The sequence below is a fragment of the Bombyx mori genome, chromosome 15 (genome assembly GCF_030269925.1).
Source record: "Bombyx mori chromosome 15, ASM3026992v2".
In the NCBI taxonomy this organism is placed as follows: Eukaryota; Metazoa; Arthropoda; class Insecta; order Lepidoptera; family Bombycidae; genus Bombyx; species Bombyx mori.
The window spans coordinates 3,961,644-3,981,715 of record NC_085121.1 but is presented as its reverse complement, the minus strand read 5'-3'; the positions used below and the strand labels follow the sequence as shown (position 1 = coordinate 3,981,715).

The 20,072-nt window shown below is 35.7% G+C and overlaps 1 protein-coding gene and 1 long non-coding RNA gene across 4 annotated transcripts in view; both read right to left on the bottom strand.

Annotated features, from left to right (window-relative positions):
• Nucleotides 1-20,072, bottom strand: part of LOC692464 (aquaporin) — a 99,415-nt gene that overhangs the window by 21,722 nt on the left and 57,621 nt on the right.
• Nucleotides 1,784-10,649, bottom strand: LOC134200166 (uncharacterized). The gene is made up of 3 exons (XR_009974961.1): nucleotides 3,934-10,649; nucleotides 3,358-3,478; nucleotides 1,784-3,266 (listed from the first exon to the last, which is right to left on the bottom strand). It is a non-coding gene; the product is annotated as an uncharacterized LOC134200166 (long non-coding RNA).

Genomic DNA, 20,072 nt, shown 5'->3' with positions numbered 1-20,072 from the left:
AAGACAAATATTTTTTTGTATGGAAACTAGCGACATCTTGTAGCGAATGCCCATAAACTTATATGTTGTTTAAGTTAAGGTATTTAATTATTGTGTAACTAAATACTGAAAATAAAAATAAAAAAAACTAATAAATCATACAAGTCTTTATTTGTTATAGACAAATTGATCAAATTTAATCAATTAGGGGTTTCTGAAAATTTACAAAATCCTTCATAAAAATCAAACATAGGATAGGTAATTTGTTACTGCTATCAACAGGAGCAATGAGAAACTAATCGAAGCGAAGCCATCTAGAGGCCGACGCCCGTAAACATTTTTATTGAGTGCTTGAGTTGCTTATCTATAACGAATTTATGTGTATTTTCTATGGATGAGCCAGTAACGACTGTCTGAAGCAGGGATTTCCAGAGGGTTCGATATCAAGCACTCTGTACAGTCTCAAGTACACTCATCAACACTTAATCAATAGATTTTTTTTTAATTGGATCAATAGGATGTCTTGGATCATTTTTTTCTGCCGATTATAATCTTTACTGCCGATTATAATCTTTATGTTTTTTTAACTACCGTCAGCGTAGTTCACAGATATGTTTAGTAAACAAATATTCACAATGTGACCTCTACAGACCACCATTTTCCCAGTAAACACAAACATTTGAATCTAATTAGATACCTACTGTACATGTATTATTCAATACTGTACCCGGAATCTATTGACATAGTAACGTCAACTAGCGTCTAACTCAGGCTTGACTTTGGAAGTTGGAAAACTGAACAGGGATGTTGCCTCATTTTCAATTATTATTGATTTTAATTGTTTTTAATTTATAAACGTTCGTTATTCAAAATTAAGATACAACCAAATAATTATAAATCCCTTCAGAGTCGAACAAGTTTGAAGATTTGTGATCGTGTCCAATATAGGAAAATCGATTTTATGTTTAGTAAAATGGCATGATGTAACTCAATGTTTATTGGTAATTAAGAAATTATTTTTCAATAGCGTACAAAACTAGTAAATAACAACTAGCAAACTAGGAAACAACCCTATTGAAAACAATTTAAGTACCGTTCACAAGATTTGCATATGAATGTCTGAAATAAATGAGTATGGTAATAGTTTGTTGAGTTGAAAGATAATATTGATATGTTTTAAATGATTCTTCCATTTGGAGAATTTACGAATTTTAACCTTTTAATTTACATTTTGATAAAAAAAAATCTCTTAAGCGGGAAAACGAGCACTTGGCGTATCTGGTGCTACCGGAGCCAACAGACATCAACAACAAAATAACGCTGATTTGTTTTCCAGGAACAATCACACGTAGTTTAAATGGCAACATTAGCTCATCAATCAAATATTTTCTGGCTTAAAGGTATAGGCAAATACGCGGACCGCCGCTTTTAGTTTTAATGCTATCTGTGGTATCCATATTGTGTTGTCTGTGCTCCGGTCAAAACTCTGCAGCATAGATTATACACTTAATATATTAGAGATAGATGCGCAACTCTCATTTTTATTTTTGCTTTAGTTAAAGCCCGGTCCAGCAGGCGTCGCTACGGTCGATTATTAGTCTCCCTACCCCCCACCAGGTGGCTTTTTTAGTAATTTTAATATTTTTAATAACTCTCTTTATGAAAAAATCTTATCGTTTAGAATCGCTGGAATTCCCGGTAGTACTTATGAGATATTAAGGAATGTTTGATTGTGTTCAGCATTCTAATCGATAAGATCTTTTCATACAGAGAGAAAACAGTTTTTTAAAATAAAAAGCTGTAATTCTCTGTAAGCTATTTAATTTCCCTATATTACAAACAATTTTCGGTTAAAAGATTGTATGAACGTACAATTGTATAAAACTTCGAATAACAATAACTCCTCTAGATTAATCCTACTAGCGTACTTAGCGTCTAGATAATCAAATCATTCAATGTCAATTAAGTCATTTGTGCGAAATATAAACATGTCAGCTTTTCATTATAAACATAGTAGACAATTTGAATTAAATTTAATAAATTTGTTTCTTAATGATAGCAGTTCTTGCTTAAAGTTGATCGTGACAGATCATGACCTTGTATGAAAATATTACATCTATAAATACTACCTATGCTTCGTCATACAATAATTGTCATTTAAACTAGCATTGTAGAGATAATACACACACTAAAGTGAATACTAAATTATTCTTAGCATTCTTATAAACATTTAGAAATTTAAGAAACGATTAACCCACAATCATGTTCATAACATGTGACATTTTGTTCTGCACAAACGTTTTGTTACATGATTTGAAAAACAAAAAAAAAACAAAAAATGTTTAAAAAATGTAATGATGATTTAAAGTACTCTTAAATATTGATAGTTTGTACTTAATGACACTTATAGTAATCTTAGACATGATTACAATAGTTATACTTTTATTCTTTATCTAAATTATTTCTATTCTGACGTTTCTGATGCTTTAGCTTTGGTAATACTAGATGAAACAAACAGCAGATTGAAAGAAAATCATCTTAAAGTTAATTACATTCATTACAAACCATTAGTTTGCATTTTGTTACAAAAGAAACTGATGTTCGTTAGATGCAAATGAATTATAAACATACACATGCAAACATAAAATGTAAATTTATCTTTTAATCCAAATTAAATGTACATTAATATTACATCTAAATAATAGAAAGGGTCTCGAAAATTTTTATTGCACTCAACAGCAGACGAGCACACAACCCGGCTCATGATAAGTGGTCACCAGTGCTTATAAACTTCAGCAGTGTCATAGGGGTTGCTGTCTATCACTTAAGTTTTAATAAATTATTAATATACTCAGTCACAAGCATATTGATTTCACATAATGAAAATGTAAGAAACATAATCATGTTTGGGCATTTTCATTTATATCTGCTCATACAGAAAACACAAGTTAGCAAATATATTCCACAGTTAATCTAAATAATTGCAAATAATGCTTTTAAAGACCGTTGACTTTTGATCATTAATTAAAATCATCTTCTCGTAGAATTTACAAAAGGTTATTTACAAAAATTTATATCAGTATTTTCATATATTACTAACTTACTAATTACAACTATTCAAACGTTATAGTATAACTATAAGAACTAAACAACCTATTTTAAAACAAAATTGGCATCAATTTAGTTCTTATGAACTATTTCAATTATTAATTTATAAATTATAAACATATTTAAAAAAAATTAAGATCCCTTGTGAGTTCACATTCCTTGCTGAATCAGTTTCTCTTCTGAAACGGAGAAACAAAGTATCTTAAGTATGTAACAAATATTGAAAAAATACGACCATGAAAAATTTAGTGTTAATGTAATCATACTTACAAATTAATATATTACATAACACATTCTGGTTCAAATATAGTGCATCAATCTTTTCATGTTTCAGACATTTTAGTGCTCCTTATAATTTTTCCATAAAATTTTGTCATTATCAAACCTTTGTCTACAAAAATAAAAACATTATTTTATATTAGGTAGAAGGATGAACGTGGTCACAGGCCACTTGGTGTAACTTGGTTATCAAACACCAGGAAACAAAACGTGAATGCCATCATCTAACTTTGGATGTGAGATCAATTGTGCTGTATTTTATTTAAACAGGAAAGCATGACTGATTGATCATTCCAAAAAACTAGTTCGGGCCCACTTGACAATAAGCATATAATACGCTGAGTTGCAAAACATAAATACTTCCACCCACTCGAGACAATTTTATTATCTGAGGTGTGTGTGTGATAGTACGAGACTTAACACCGACTGTTTTGATCAAACTTAACATATATGATAGCTAGGCAGCAGAAATAGGAAGGACCATTAGTTGGTGCTAATTCATTTAATTATATTATGAATAATAATTCTGTTAGCAAATAATATACCGGGAAAATAGTGTAAACTCACCGTTATCAAGGCATCCGAAATAGTATTTCATTTTCGATCTTCGAGGCATGCTGATTTTTAATAATAAACTTTCTGTAAGAAACGAAAATAGTTACACAGGCTTACGAAACGCTAACGAAGAAAAAAGTATTGGAACCAAGTTATGTCTAAAGAGAATTCAAAACAGAGTTTCTCAATATCTAATCGTCTAATATTCTCATAAAGCTAAAAGATGCTCTAAATTAATACTACAACGTAAAATAACTCACACCAAGACCAAAAAAAAACGATTTAAAAAATTTAATCGTTACGACATTTTGAAAACTTTTTTTTTTTTTTTTTGAGATTGTTTTATGGCCCTGGAATTTTGAAAACTTCAAAGCAGTGTTTCCACTTACGTTTTTTTTAACACATTTTACCCTAGTTTCTTTTGAATTTATCCCTAAAATTTCCTAGACAACTTTCATAAATCCTTTATATAGAAAGCATAAATAAAATACAGAAAATAAACCACAGCATATTATTTAATGTAGGTATATATAATATAAACGCCCCCAGAAGATCATAGATCTATAGGATTAGAATTTTCAAGGAAGTCGACGCATTGCTTTTATATTCTTTTGCTGCACGCAACCTAACACTGTTCGGTTCTAAAATTGAGCAATTGTTTGCTGGCAAAGTTGGGAACTTTCTATGAAGCAAGCCGTTCAGGGTTTCATTAGAAAGCCTGTTTCTTTTGTCAGTTTTTACATTTGAGAACACTGAATAATCTTTCCACCTCAGTCTTTGAAGAAGGAACTGCTAGCAAAAGTGAAATGACAATTACAAGGTTTTCGTAAATGAAATTACCATGATAAGCTTTCATGGTACATGAAGTACCTGTATATTACAATACAAGTAAGTTCTGATGACATCAACGAAAATAGGTAAATAAAAGTTTGGCGGATTATACTTATTGGGATTCTGGGGAATCCCTAAGAAAAAAGCAGTGGCTTAATCTATGATTTACTTTACTAGAGGGTCACTGTTGAATCAAACCTTCTTTATAGTTTTTATACACAACTCTGTTTTATTCTTTTACTTGTCAACTCGACTTAATGTCATTCTCTCTCCATAAAATAAAATGTTCATTGTTTTACTTTAAAAACCGTTTATTTTAAAATTCACAACAGTTACTAGTATAGGCTTTGCTTTTTACCCCGAAATATCCTAAATCCTGGTATTTTTTAAATTGTCTTTATCATCCAAAATATCAGCTATTTTTCCCTAAAAAAGGGAGAATTCCCTAAAAGTGGAAGCACTGCTTCAAAGTACGCTAACCTTTTTTATTGAGTCAGAACTCGTATCTGCCATCTAGTGAGTTTATTAGTTCATTAAGGCCAAAACGTTTCAAAAATGACCTCGCCGGTTCCTAAAGATGACGCTAGTTGAATGTTCTTTTCCTTTGTATGGGAGTTGCACCCCCCTGCTCTGCAGTACGTGGCCTGTATGCTACTGTGCTCATCTAGACCAATAAAATTAAAGAACATGGAAAGTCATGTAATACACATGACTTTTTCTAATGGAACTAGGACGCGGAATTCACGTGATCTCAAATATATGCAAACGTACATTAGTTTAGAAATACTGGTATTTAGATATTCAGTGATTAAATTAGACGGTTAGGTAACCTGCTTCTTCCGTGTAGTTCTGTGGGCTAGATTATCTAATACTTGTGTGATTATTCAATAGGTTTATGAATGAACAGGTCGATGATACTACTTCGGTCGGATTTATTCAGTTTTACGGTACTAAGAATTTAGAGGTATTTTTTTTTAATTCGATAGCGGTCCTTTATTAAATCAATGCGTTATGAGTTCGATTCTTAGAGCCAGAATCTTTGTTAAAGAAATAGTTTGTTTTTTTGCTATCTGTGTGTCCGTAAATATAATGTCTTGTATATGTGTCTTGTACGCGCAATACAAAATCCTAGCTTGAGACCGCCGAATTTGGAAACTTCGATTTGACCACCATAATTAATATTATATTAGTTAGAAATTACTATAAAATGTGTCGCTGCATCTCCTACTCTACCTTACCAATCTATATCTATACTTCTATACTAGTTTTATAAAGAGAAAAGATTTGTTTGCTTGTTTGTACAAACATACAAATCTTTTGATTTGAATTTGAATCTTTTGAGTTGACATAGGCTATAATCTTTTTTGAAAAAAATTAAGGATCTTTACCAAAACTCTAATAATGCAATCCAAGGTGTAAAAAATTACCTAAAATATTCTTTGTGCCCTGCGAAAAGTATTCATGATAGAATAAAATAATGTACTACGATTTTGTAGAACACATTATTATTTACAAAAAGTGTCGCGGCAGCATAGGTATGTCTAACTATTTATAGTTATGCCGCATTAAGAGTTCTTTTATTTAAAAAAATAAAACAACGTCAAATATCGTTGACATTTTTGTTAAAGACCCGAGCGGAGCCGGAGTGGGCCGCTAGTCTATATATATAAAAATGAATTGCTGTTCGTTAGTCTCACTAAAGCTCGAGAACGGCTGGACTGATTTGGCTAATTTTGGTTTTGAATTATTTGTGGAAGTTCAGAGAAGGTTTAAAAAGTAGATAAATATGAAAATGTTCGGAATTATATAAAAATAACAATTTTGTTTTTCCTTTGACGTGTCTCCCGTCGGACGGATTCTTTTTGTTTGTTTTAAGTTTATTTTATACAAAAGCTTAGATGTTTTATTTATCGATTGAGGCATTACGAAGTCTGCCGGATCAGCTAGTAGTATATAAAATCAGCGCGTTTCACAGTCTAATTGAGCATTGTGGTAGACTAATTTACAAGCTAGCAACATTAAATTTGTATAATATTTTATGTGAGAAATACACAGTGAATTAGGTACCTACCTATAATCACTGAGGTAGGTAGTTTAAATCAAGCATCTACTTTAATTATAAATAAAGGATGACCAAATAAAATTATTAACAAATTAAGAAATATTAGAAATTTTTACGTTGTGATTATGTCATCTATCTGTGTAATCTAATTCACTCAAGAAGAATAATTATAACAGGTTTCTAATTTATTTATATTAAGTAAATATGATAAAAAAAAATCTATTTTTAAGATCATTTAAATGTTTTATGCCTTTTGTTTATGGATAAATTCTGATAATATTTTCTCTCTAAGTTTTCAGGAGAATTTAAAGTAGAAAAATTTGGGAGGAAGAAATAGTTAGATAACAAATTATGATAGACATTAGTAAATATACTCATTCAAATTTTAAAGTCGTGATGTAACAATGAGTCTTAATGAATCAAAAAGAAAAATCGAATGATTTATAGCTCGTAAATCAATCGAGTAACAAACTATAATTCTTAAGATCGACATATAAACAATACAAATTGTTCGATCGTGAATATTTAGTAAACGATTAATATCTATGCTATAATACAGTGATTCTCAACCACTGTTCCGCGGCACTTTTGTGTGCCGCCAAATTTCAAAAGTGTGCCGCCAAATTTTGTGAATATATATACATAATAATGTTAATATTATTAAATTATATCGTTTTAAAAGAAAACTATTTTAAACATGAATATATATTTAAATTCACAAAAATATTTTATAGCATATTTTAGTTTATTTCGTGTATTAAAATTTTTTGTATGTAGTAAGTAAATAATTTTTATCTTTTTTTTTGTGTGCCGCCAAATTTTGAAATCGTTAAATATGTGCCGCAACAAAAAAAAAAGGTTGAGAATCACTGCTATAATACTATAATATATAAATCTGCAGTGGTTTTACGGATGTTCCGTTATAACTACTGAACCATGCATCCGATTGACTTGAAACTTGGTATCCATGTAGAAAATACATGTACTTAATGGATAGGCTAATATTTATATGAGTGTTGGACTTCCTACACCGGGCGGGGGTGTTAATGATGAGAATTTTGGGGGGGTTAGAAATAATAATATTAATCTTAAAAACCCAGCAAAGTGGACGGGTACAGCTAGTCGTTTATAAAGTTAATATTATTATGATCTTTGTAGACAAATAAGAATACGGTCTACTTGTTGGTGAGTTGTCTGCGTCGGTAATGAGCGTCAGGCCACAGCCACGTGGCTTCCCACCGCTGGAGAATCTTTTCAACTGTAGTTTAGGAAAGAAATGTAATTGGGAGCAGGAGACACCGTGGGATGTTAATTCCAAAGGCTAAAGTTGTGTGTCATAAAATATATATGGCAATATCCTAAGGATAAACGCAATGGTTAGATTGGGTTTTTTTTATTGCCCTTGTAGGTAGACAAGCATACGGCCCACCTGATGGTGAGTGGTTACCGTCGCCCATGGACTTCAGCAATGCCAGGGGCAGAGTCAAGCCGCTGCCTACCGTTAAGTACAGTGGATGAACTTTGCTCCGCTGGCAAGGAATGCAATTGTATTCGGCACTATTCGTGTGTCTATGGATTCTGGGAGCTACTTGACCCTAAATGGGCTTTACGGCATCAACATTCCAAATCATCTAAACAACCGAGGAACTACTATGTACGTTGTTCGTCTTCAACGACGTCAAATTTCTCTTCCGTGCACTCATCTTTCACGCGGTCAATACCGTATTTATACTCTTTTATGTTGCATTCTTGGACTATTCTGAATATATTAAACCTTTTTCATGAAATCTCATAAATTTGTATCTCACATTTATTTTATGATACTTCACGATATGTCTTGATATTACGAATATAGATAATAAATACACTAACGTTAATAATACGCGAATAGGTATTTTTATATTTTTTATTATCAAATTAAAAAAATATATATTCTAAAATGAAATATATAAATTAAAATTATATTTTTAATATTAACGTTATAGATTTTATGTGCTAGTTTATTTTATACGCAAAGGAATTTAAAAAAAATCTTTCTTTTATTTGTGATAGAAATATAACATTTGAATAAAATAATTTGCCTACGAGGAATTTGAACATTTAATTTAATTTCGTCGCAAAATGGAAATAATTTTTTTTTTTTCAAAAGTAACTTTGTCTTAAGTGGTTACCGGAGCCCATAGACATCTACAAAGTAAATGCCGCTACACGCCTTGAGATATGAGTTCTAACATCTTAGTTTTTAAAGTACAACGGCTGCCCCACCCTTCGAACCGAAACGCATTGCTTCACGGCAGAAATAGGCGGAGTGGTAGTACCTACACATACATACGGACACGAAAGACGTCCTACCACGTAACTACTATTCATAGTTCATCGATCACATTTATTGGTTGACAGCAGCGAATAGATAAATATCAAAATGACGAGGCATTTAATTTCATGTATACGCGTCGGTAGCGAATTGCGCCATCTATAAACAAGCATCTACATACACATGGTTTGTTAAGTTACAGCTGATGAATCCGATAGCTACGCCAACGCGATGCCTATCAGATTGCTGGGCATATCACATACTAGTACGGGATCAGCAAATCGTGACCCGCCCGACACTGAGCTTAAAACTGATTTTAATGGCCGACACTCACATCAGCACACCTATAAAGTTTTAACAGCGCAAGATTCGCGACCGCATGCGATATTAAGATCATTTCTATTTTATTTCCATTATACATTTAATAATTGAGATTTAATTTCAATTTGTGAATTTGTGTTTTCAGTGAGCGTGACTGTAATTGTAAAGACGGTGTCTGGATTTTATCTTATTTCAGTTTTATTAAACGAAGATGATTAATTAAAAGTACTTTTACGGTTTAATGTTGCATTTCCTATTTTATATTGCGGTACAGCATTCAAATGTCGATGAAGCTTAGGTGTTCGTGAGTCCGTCCGTTTTTACTGGTGGTAGGACCTCTTGTGAGTCCGCGCGGATAGGCATCACCACCCTGCCTATTTCTGCCGTGAAGCAGTAATGCGCTTCAGTTTGAAGGGTGGGGCCGCCGTTGTAACTATACTTGAAACCTTAGAACTTATATCCCAAGGTGGGTGGCGCATTTACGTTGTAGATGTATAGGGGCTCCAGTAACCACTTAACACTAGGTGGGCTGTGAGCTCGTCCACCCATCTAAGCAATAAAATCGTCCACTGTGAAATCGAACCGTCCGTCAAACATTACTTTACCAATTTAAGTATCAAGGAATATTATAAGAAAGCAAATTGAATTACCCACTTAAATTTATATACTATTATTTCTATAAAAAGAGACCACGAAACCAGTAACCATCAAAAACATCGAAAATAATAAAATGAAAATAGTAAAGGCGAAATTAAACCGTAAAAGTGGGTTTTAATTATGTCTGACTTGCGACAACAGAAGAGAAGATAATTCACTGGAGACTCCTCTTGAGCTAATGTATATAAAGATATTGCCTTTATGTTTAATGGAATTCGTTCTCAGCAAGATTTATTCGTATTTCCAATCGCGTAACAAAAAACTGACCGACTTAATAAAAATTCAATTTAAAGTTTTTCACTAGCCGATAAATAATCCAACGTCCGTTCTTTAATAAATAGACAAATAAATATGCCATAGTTTAATTAATCTTATTGCATTTTGAAATGGGGAAAGTGTCACAATTTCTAGAATATAACTTTTACTTTCACGACCTTTTTTGATACAAGAAAGTTCGTTTCATAAAAGCTAGTTCGGAACCTGTCTTTGAATGATGCTACCTGTCTAAGTATTTTGCTAACGTACCCGCCTTTCATGTTAAGAACAAGCTACCGTTTTTTTTTTTTTTTTTTTTTTTTTGGTCAGGAGGAAATCGCCGGACTTCCGCCCTTTTCTGGGGATACTGGGCGGGGTATGTCAGAGTCGAACTGACTAAAACCTCCTGTCGCTCAACAACCAACGTCCAAACCTCGCATGAGACAGAACTCATGAAAAGGCAAAGGGGGGAAAGTGAAGTGTTTAGTGCGGAGCACATCTCTCCCATCACCCTCCCCCTCAGGACGCCGGACTGGCGGTCGTCGGCGCCACGACCACCAGCCCTCTCGGTCGGCAGACTGTCCGAAGCCCGCCTAGATGGCGCCGGTTAGAGTGGGTTACCCTACGGAATACCCCGCTGGGCCAGAACCAGCATGGGTCGAGGATAGCCGGCCTTCCATCACCCGGATGCTCTTGCGTAAAACGCGTGCAGAGCAGCTTGCACGTCGTCTTCTTAGGCCCCCCTCGCCGGTCCCCAGACCGACATGTGAGGGGGACCCGAAACACTTAGAGGGCCAGGGCTTGGGCGAGATCCGCCTCCCTGGCCCCCGCTCGACGGCGGCGGGATTGTGCGTCTCTCACGCGCCCCGCCGCCTCCTTCTGCGAGATGGTGCACTCGCAGAAGTCGAGCATCGCCTTCCACGACTCGTCGTCGCCGAGCATCGATGCCACAACACTCGGCAACGACAAGTCGGTTCCTATTTTTGCGACGAGGACACGGCGCCACCCCTCCCATGCGGGGCAGGCGACGAGCGTATGCTCTGCCGTGTCCAAGTCGCAACCACAATGGTGGCACTCTGCCGTCGGCTCGGCTCCGATCCGGTGCAGGAACTCACCGAAACAACCATGCCCAGTGAGCACCTGCGTGAGCCGGAAAGTGAGGCGTCCTCTGTCACGATTCACCCAATCCACAAGGACCGGGCGAATCGCCTCGACGGTCCTACGACCAGCCGAAGGATCGGCCAGCCGTCTGGACCATGACTCCAGCACGGACCGCCGAGATTGGCCCCTCCGCGCTCTGACCACACTGGGGCTGGGACGCGCCACGCCCCGGGCACGAAGGTCAGCCCGCCACTTATAGTCAGCGGCGAGCGCCTCCGCTTCCAGAACCCAAGGCGGCGTCCCAGCCAGTACACACGCCGCCTCAAAGGAGATGGTGCGATAACCACGGATGACCCTGACCGCGATGGTGCGTTGCGGCCGTTGCAGCAGCTTCGCCACCCCCACGGCCAGGGACTGGCCCCACACGGGCGCCCCGTATAGGGCCATTGATCGCACCACCCCCGTATAGAGACGGCGCGTCACCTGGTCACCTACCGTAACGAAATTTAACTCCAGCCGAGAATTACAATTTAATAGCTCAAGAAAATTAAATGGTGGAAAGTGATGATTTATAAAATTGCTAAAACATTATTACAACAACAACTTGCATCAGACTCTTTATGTACAGCTAACGTATATTTTTGACTCAGGATATGCGTTAATGTATCATCAAAGCAACGTCAAATATTTTATTACAATTTTCACGGCAACTTTTTTCTTGTAACGTGAACTGTAAACTGTAACTTGACCGATTGGAAATCGTGACAGTTTCAAATGACAGGAAGAGTTCCGGTCGACGGTCGATCGGTGACCGGTCCGGATTTGGGTCAAGTGTACACGCACTGGTGGGCCGCCGTTACGTCATTTGCACTCACCTTTATCGACTTGCACTTTATATACGTACTAGCCGTACTCGCCCGTTACGCTGGGCATTTAAAATTAACATTATTGTTTATTGTCATTATTATTAGGGAGTCCAACACTCATATGAATATTAGCCTATCCATTAAGTACATGTATTTTCTACATGGATACCAAGTTTCAAGTCAATCAGATGTATAGTTCAGTAGTTATAACAGAACATCCGTAAAAACCACTGTATATTTATATATTAGTATAGAAAAAAAAATAGAATTTAAATTTATCTTCATAAAACTTAATATTTTATCGATATTAGAGTAATTGGATCAGATATCCATAATTAGAGAATTGTGAATTAGAAGTCAAAAACTGAAAAGACAAAACAATAAAGTTCTCAGCACGAATACGTGTAAAAGCTGTTTTACAAACACTAGATAAAGTGTTGATGCAGTTGATGTGGAGGGTCATAGACTAGTTAACTATCGTATTCATAAAATTATCTTTATTTTATTTTATATTTTATGTTGCCACAGAGCTGGTAATGTGAAGAGGGGGCGTCCTAAAAGACTTGTACTGTATAAATGAGGATACGCCTGAGAAGGGTGTGAGTAGAGAGATGACATTTGACAGGCCCGAATGGAAAAGGAGGACTTTCTTCGCCGACTCTATATAGTGAGATAAAGGCAAGGAAGATGTTGTTAGCATAGTTGTGACTTCCATTGATCAAGTCAAAAAATGGATAAATTTTAATTATGGATATTTAATAAAATAAAGATAAAATATTGAGTTGAATATAACTTTGGACATTAGTGATTATTGCGCAGACGATATAGGATGATATTATAATTACACGCGAGTGCCTGGAGAAAGTTGCTCGTTTTCAAAAGTTTTGTTTGATTCTAACAGTTAAATTGTAATAAGTACTTCTAGAATATAACATAGAATAAAGTGAACGAAAAGATTCTTTCGTTGCAGCGGCTTGGCAGTAGATGAGCGACGCTAACAATTTACTAGCCAGAGAGTTGATTTTAATACACTTTTTATTACATAATAACAATTTATTGCATATAAGTTTATAAGGAAGTTGTTGTGGTCTAATGGATAAGATGCTCTGTATGCGCGTATCGAGCGATGCGGCTATGTTACGGCGAGTGTTCGAATTTTTCTGACACCAGCCTTTAGGCACGTACCAAAATACGTTCCTGCTTCGTTAGCACTTATTCCCGAAAGGAAAACATTGAATTAAAAAAATGAAACCCGACTTTTAAAATTGCACAAATAATATACATTTAAAGGATAATCTTCAAGTGTTAAAGTAGGTTCATTCACGTTATCTATTGGCTCCAGTAACCGTTTGATACTAGATGGGCCAAAATTTAAAACCTTTCAATCGAGATGCCATTTGAATAAATAGTTAGATTTCCATACAAATCTTTCTGGACCTTGATTGTTGATCTTGGGTATTAACCAACACTCCTCCCTCTGCGGTTTGTTTAATTAAAAACATGTTCATTACCTCGCGAAAGGTCATTTGACAATCATGAAAACGTTCGTTTCCTTCGCGGCATAATACACGAATTAAATCCGTTTAATCTCTCAGTAGCAATGCCGTATTCATTGTCAATTACATCCTGAGGCGTTAGATTTGTGCCATTGAACTTATCACTTATAAAACAAAATGAATACACGTATTTAAAAATTGCGAATCGATTTGTTCATTGACAAACGTTGGACCTACCAATCTTTATTTGACTTAAATAAATCAAAGTTTTTCATAACTGTTTTAGGTAAAAGTAGTAAAAGTAGATTTTTTTGAATTTTCTTAGATGAAATGTTTGTCTTGAAGAGAACAATTTAAGCGATAAGACTGCCTATTGTACAAATTATACCTAACAGTTGACTTATTTTAAATTTTAGTTATGTTTTAGCAAGCCATAAAGAATAAGGTCTCTCTCTCTCTCTCTCTCTCTTTCTCTCTGTTTTAGTAAGCAATAAAGAATACGCTCTCTCTCTCTCTCTATTTTACATTTGTCGATGACGATGTATATCTAATGAAGCAAGCACTAAATGTTGGTGAAAACTTATTATAAAGAATAAAAAGTTTTCATTCAACAAACTTAAGCTATTGTTGAGATTAGTTGGCGCAAACGCACAGATAACGAGTGGTAGTTATCGTGAACCTTCTATTTATGAGATTCTATTACAAAGATTTCATGCTATTTTTTCGTGCCAAAGATACAGGATATACGCGAGACAGCGATCACACAGACTCTGAAAACCAAATATAACGATATTGACTTTTTATTTTTTTTATTGCACAGCAGGGTCAACGAGTTCACCACGATCCACTTAGTATTAAGTGGTCACCGTTACAGCGGAAATACTGCCATCCAGATTTATACATAAGGTACAAAATCTCTATTGAATATTGAATGAACGGCTGTCCTAACGAAACCAGAGCCCACGACCGCTTCGTGGTAGAATAAGATGGTGGAACCAACCCGTGCGATCTTTTATTTGATATGTATTTCTTAGCTATGATTTTGTATGTATTTGTATGTATGTATCTATGTATTTGTTTTTGGCAATGCAAGTATAACCTAGTGTTCATTTTACTCATCTATACTAATATATAAATGATCTACAGTGGTTTTTGCGGATGTACCGTTATAACTACTGAACCATGCATCCGATTGACTAGTGTTGGACTCCCTAATAATAATGAAAATAAATAATAATGTTAATTTTAAATGCCCAGTGAAGCGGGCGAGTACGGCTAGTATCTACTATAATTCTTTAAATTATCGTCATGTATTAATTTTAACACAGTTACGCACTTCTTGTATATTTCAGTACATCAACGAGGGTTAACTGGAAGAGAATTCCTGCATGGCGTTAAGTTCGCCTTTGTACAATATTTTGTGCAATAAAGAATTTTCATTCATTCATTCATTCATCTTTCAATTCATTTCATTTAATATTCTATGTATTTTCTAGTTTTTCGGTAAATAGGTATTAAGATATATTTTGTTAAACTCGTTAGCTTTTTCTTAATAATCTGAAGGTTATATTATTTACTAGCTGACCCGGCAGACTGCGTACTGCCTCAATCGATAAATAAAAGACCTAAACTGTTGTATAAAATAAACTTAAAACAAACAAAAGGAATCCGTCCGACGGGGACACATCAAAGGGAAAACAAAATTTTTATTTTTGATTAATTCCGAGCATTTTCATATTTATCTACCTTTTAAACCTTCTCTGGACTTCCACAAATAATTCAAGACCAAATTTAGCCAGATCGGTCCAGCCGTTCTCGAGTTTTAGCGAGACTAACGAACAGCAATTCATTTTTATATATATAGATTTTATTGGATACGTTATAATCGAAACAGACAGCAACATACCGCAACACGTTGTAAATAATTTATAATTCATTCATTATTGTTCGCTTCTTGTCATGTGGACCTTCACCTAATTTACAATTAAACTGATTGATTCGTATTTTATTGATTTATTGTTAGAGAGTACGCTAGTGGGATAAATTTTATTGACTTTCTATTGCATGGATATGTGTATCAAATTCGTGTATTATAATTTTTTAGTACACTGGATGAACATGCTCTTCAACTCAGAATGCATAACTGTTAACCAGAATTAGGTATGTGTATGGTATTTGGTAGTAGGTAGGTAACACTGCCCTGCCTATTTCTGCCGTGAAGGAGTAATGCGTTTCGGTTTGAAGGGCGAGGCAGCCGTTGATTCGCAGAATATACCATCGGATCGGACCCCACTGAGAAGATCCGGCCACCCCCGATTACTCTCTTTAGTCAATCCATACCCTGGGCCAGGAAGGTCAAGTACCTGGGCGTTACCCTGGATGCATCGATGACATTCCGCCCGCATATAAAATCAGTCCGTGACCGTGCCGCGTTTATTCTCGGTAGACTCTACCCCATGATTTGTAAGCGGAGTAAAATGTCCCTTCGGAACAAGGTGACACTTTACAAAACTTGCATAAGGCCCGTCATGACTTACGCGAGTGTGGTGTTCGCTCACGCGGCCCGCACGCACATAGACACCCTTCAATCTCTACAATCCCGCTTTTGCAGGTTAGCCGTCGGAGCTCCGTGGTTCGTGAGGAACGTTGACCTACACGACGACCTGGGCCTCGAATCTATACAGAAATACATGAAGTCAGCGTCGGAACGGTACTTCGATAAGGCTATGCGTCATGATAATCGCCTTATCGTAGCCGCCGCTGACTACTCCCCGAATCCTGATCATGCAGGAGCCAGTCACCGTCGACGCCCTAGACACGTCCTTACGGATCCATCAGATCCAATAACCTTCGCACTAGACGCCTTCAGCTCTAGGAGCAGGCTTAGGGACCTCGGTAACCGTACTCGTCGAACTCGACAAAGAGTTCGCCGTGCAACCTAACCCATGAATCAGCTCGCTGAGTTTCTCGCCGGATCTTCTCAGCGGGTCGCGATTCCGATCCGGTAGTAGATTCATTCGCGAAGCAGCTGCTCTTGAGCTGTTAGGTCTCCTTCGGAGGCGCTCGGGTAGCTGTTAGCAAATCCCACCCCTCCTGGCTGAGCCTTTGCTCGCCCACCTGTCCTGGTGAAACTGGAAAGGCCTCCGGGCCACCAGTAATCCTTCAATCATAATAAAATAAAAAAAGAAGATCCGGCAAGAAATTCAGTGGGCTGAACGCAGATCCTAAGAATATAATGGCACTTAATGCTGGATGTCCCCTGAGGCTGGGTTATTTTGACGGCTGAATGAACTCATGACCAATCATTTGTTACCGGGGCCCATGGACATAAACTAATACTGCCACTCACCTAGAACTGTCAGCTCTATAGTATAATGACTGCCCCACCCTGCAAATCGGAACTGTTTCATGTTTTCATCTGACGGGCACTTAAAAGACGGTACATCATGAGCTTCTGACGAAAACACGTTTTGCACACGTATGTACCTAATATAGTACAGAAACCAACAAGTTCGCAAGAAAATTAATAATTTTATTGTTACAATTATTTATTGTGTACATGCAATTATTTTTATTGGTTAACTTGATATTTAAACTCGAAAAACTTGAAACCTGACATTATTTTTGCATCGGACCACCTCGATAAATTCAGGGCACACAGGTGATAAAGTCATTAATTATTTATCACAATTACGAAAGTCAGTTAAAAGAAAATCATAAGGGCATGCCAACATTAAAATTGTCGCGGAGTTGTTATGTTACTCAATACGAGGGACTAATTTGATGTGGATTTTGTTAATTTATCTGTCAAATTTAAATGGCGAACTTTTGTCTTCAAGGACATTACGAAGTTTTATGTAAGAGTTTTTATTGAAATGCAAATTATTTATTACGTTTCGCTATGATTTTTTTTATTACAATTCGTACTCTACCGTAAAGGAAAATTGAGGTTCCGACTGTAGTTATTTATTTTTAGTACAATAAGATTACTGAAAAAAATTGCCCGAAACATGCATACAATTGCACGACAATTGAAGTCGTCGTGGCCTAAAGGATAAGACGTCCGGTGCATTCGTATGTAGCGATGCACCCGTGTTCGAATCCTTCTGACGAGTACCAATTTTTCTGATGAAATACGTACTTAACAAATGTTCACGATTGACTTCCACGGTGAAGGAATAACATCGTGTAATAAAAATCAAACCCGCAAAATTATAATTTGCGTAATCAATGGTGGTAGGACCTCTTATGAGTCCGCACGGGTAGGTACCACCACCCCGCTTATTTCTGCTGTAAAGCAATAATGCGTTTCGGCTTGAAGGGTGGGGCAGCCGTTGTAACTATACTGAGACCTTAGAACTTATATCTCAAGGTGGGTGGCGCATTTACGTTGTAGATGTCTATGGGCTCCAGTAACCACTCAACACCAGGTGGCCTGTGAGCTCGTCCACCCATCTAAGCAATAAATAAAAAAAAACATTTACCTGATAAATTTTAGAAGCCCTAATTCGGCTACAGAACTATTGAAAGACTGAGAAGATGTTGAATGCATTAATTTATTTGTCCAAATCACAAATGTTGATCAATTAGGCCTCTCTAATTAAACTTAGTGCAGTTTGAAACCGATGACGGCTCTCGTGTGTGGCAACAGAGCCGCCCTGTCTTGCATCTATTGCTCAACGAAAAGGCTCCAAGCTGTCTGTGATTAATGGTCGTGACCAAAAAATAAGATACACGTTTTAATTTTTACTAAATCGGTGACTTTAATTTTTTTTAAAGGTTTTTTATGACCTGGTAACTAAGACCTTTAGCTCAAGTCTTATTTTAATTTTTAACCTCTTTTTTATGAAAAATGATAATATGGAGTGAAATGAAATGTAATGAAATGAAGATGATTAAGTTGAGACATTAATCAACTGGGATGAAATTAAATGAAATGAGATGAGATGATATGGGATGAAATATAATATCAGTAAAATGGTGGTCAAATGACAGTAAATACTGAGATTTTTTCAATGGACTTTTTGGAGGATCTCGAGAAGTTAAGTTCAGCGGCTTTGTTTCATTTTCCCACATTTGTGCACTTTCACAGATATTAAACAGTTAATAAACCATCGTTATTACACATTTAAATCTGAAGAAACACTAAATAGACAAAATAAAACAGATCACACAACTTCACTCCTCGCGTTCCCGCCAAAAAGTCCCGGTGACTTTTAACAAGTAAGAACCTTAACAGATTAGATTGGTTAAGATAGTCTTATTTGATGATCATAAAAGATACTCTATGTAACGTCATGTATGTATTTGTTAAATGTGAATCTTCTTTAAACGCTAATATTGTATAATATTTCAGGATATATATATATCGAAATATTTTGCCAATGTAATACTGAAATGTTAAACAATTAATAGTTATCTAAAAAACCGACGTAAGCAAATTCGTAAATCTATCAATCGTGCCTTTTACTAGTAAAAGTGAAAGAGGTCACTCACCTCATCACTTCACGAATGCAACGAAACAAATCTATTAGCAATAGGATATTCTCTTATATGTTCGGTGATGTTAACTTAAAATTACGAAACTACGGTATGTTCCAAAGATTTAATTCACGCATGCACGTTCGCTATTAAATCGATAAATTAAGCTCCATATTATTAATAAAGTCAAACATTTTTATTTTAATATTTTGATCAAAAGCGATCTCACGATTATTTAGGGTCACGATATTATATGAAGAACATAGGGTTGCCAAGTTTACATTTATTTTTGGCATCGTATCTTTCATTACTATTATCAATCTATTGTTTAATCTTTCTAATGTCGTAATAAATAACCTAAAACAAAAACAAAAGTATGTTTAATTTAAAAATATTATATCCAATATTTTTTTACATCCGTAAAAGGAACGCGTTTGTACATATTTTGGAGTTCCATTTTACACTTAAACGTCTATAAACGGATAACATTCGTACATTTTTAAGTAGTATTTCCTACTGTGTATACAGTATATTTAGATTGTAGAAATAGGGCCCTTGATAGAGAATGATACATTTAATGAAGGGCTGGCAGCCCTGGGAGGCAGGTGAAGCCGGTTGGCAATCAGAGTCAAGGTCGGCGTGATCTGCGTGCGCGTATCGATCAATGATCTGTCCACTCTACTAAATACGTTACGTTATGCTCCGATTTTGAATACGCTCGACTGAAATTCTGTATTGTGATAATGAAAATTGGAAAGCACATATAC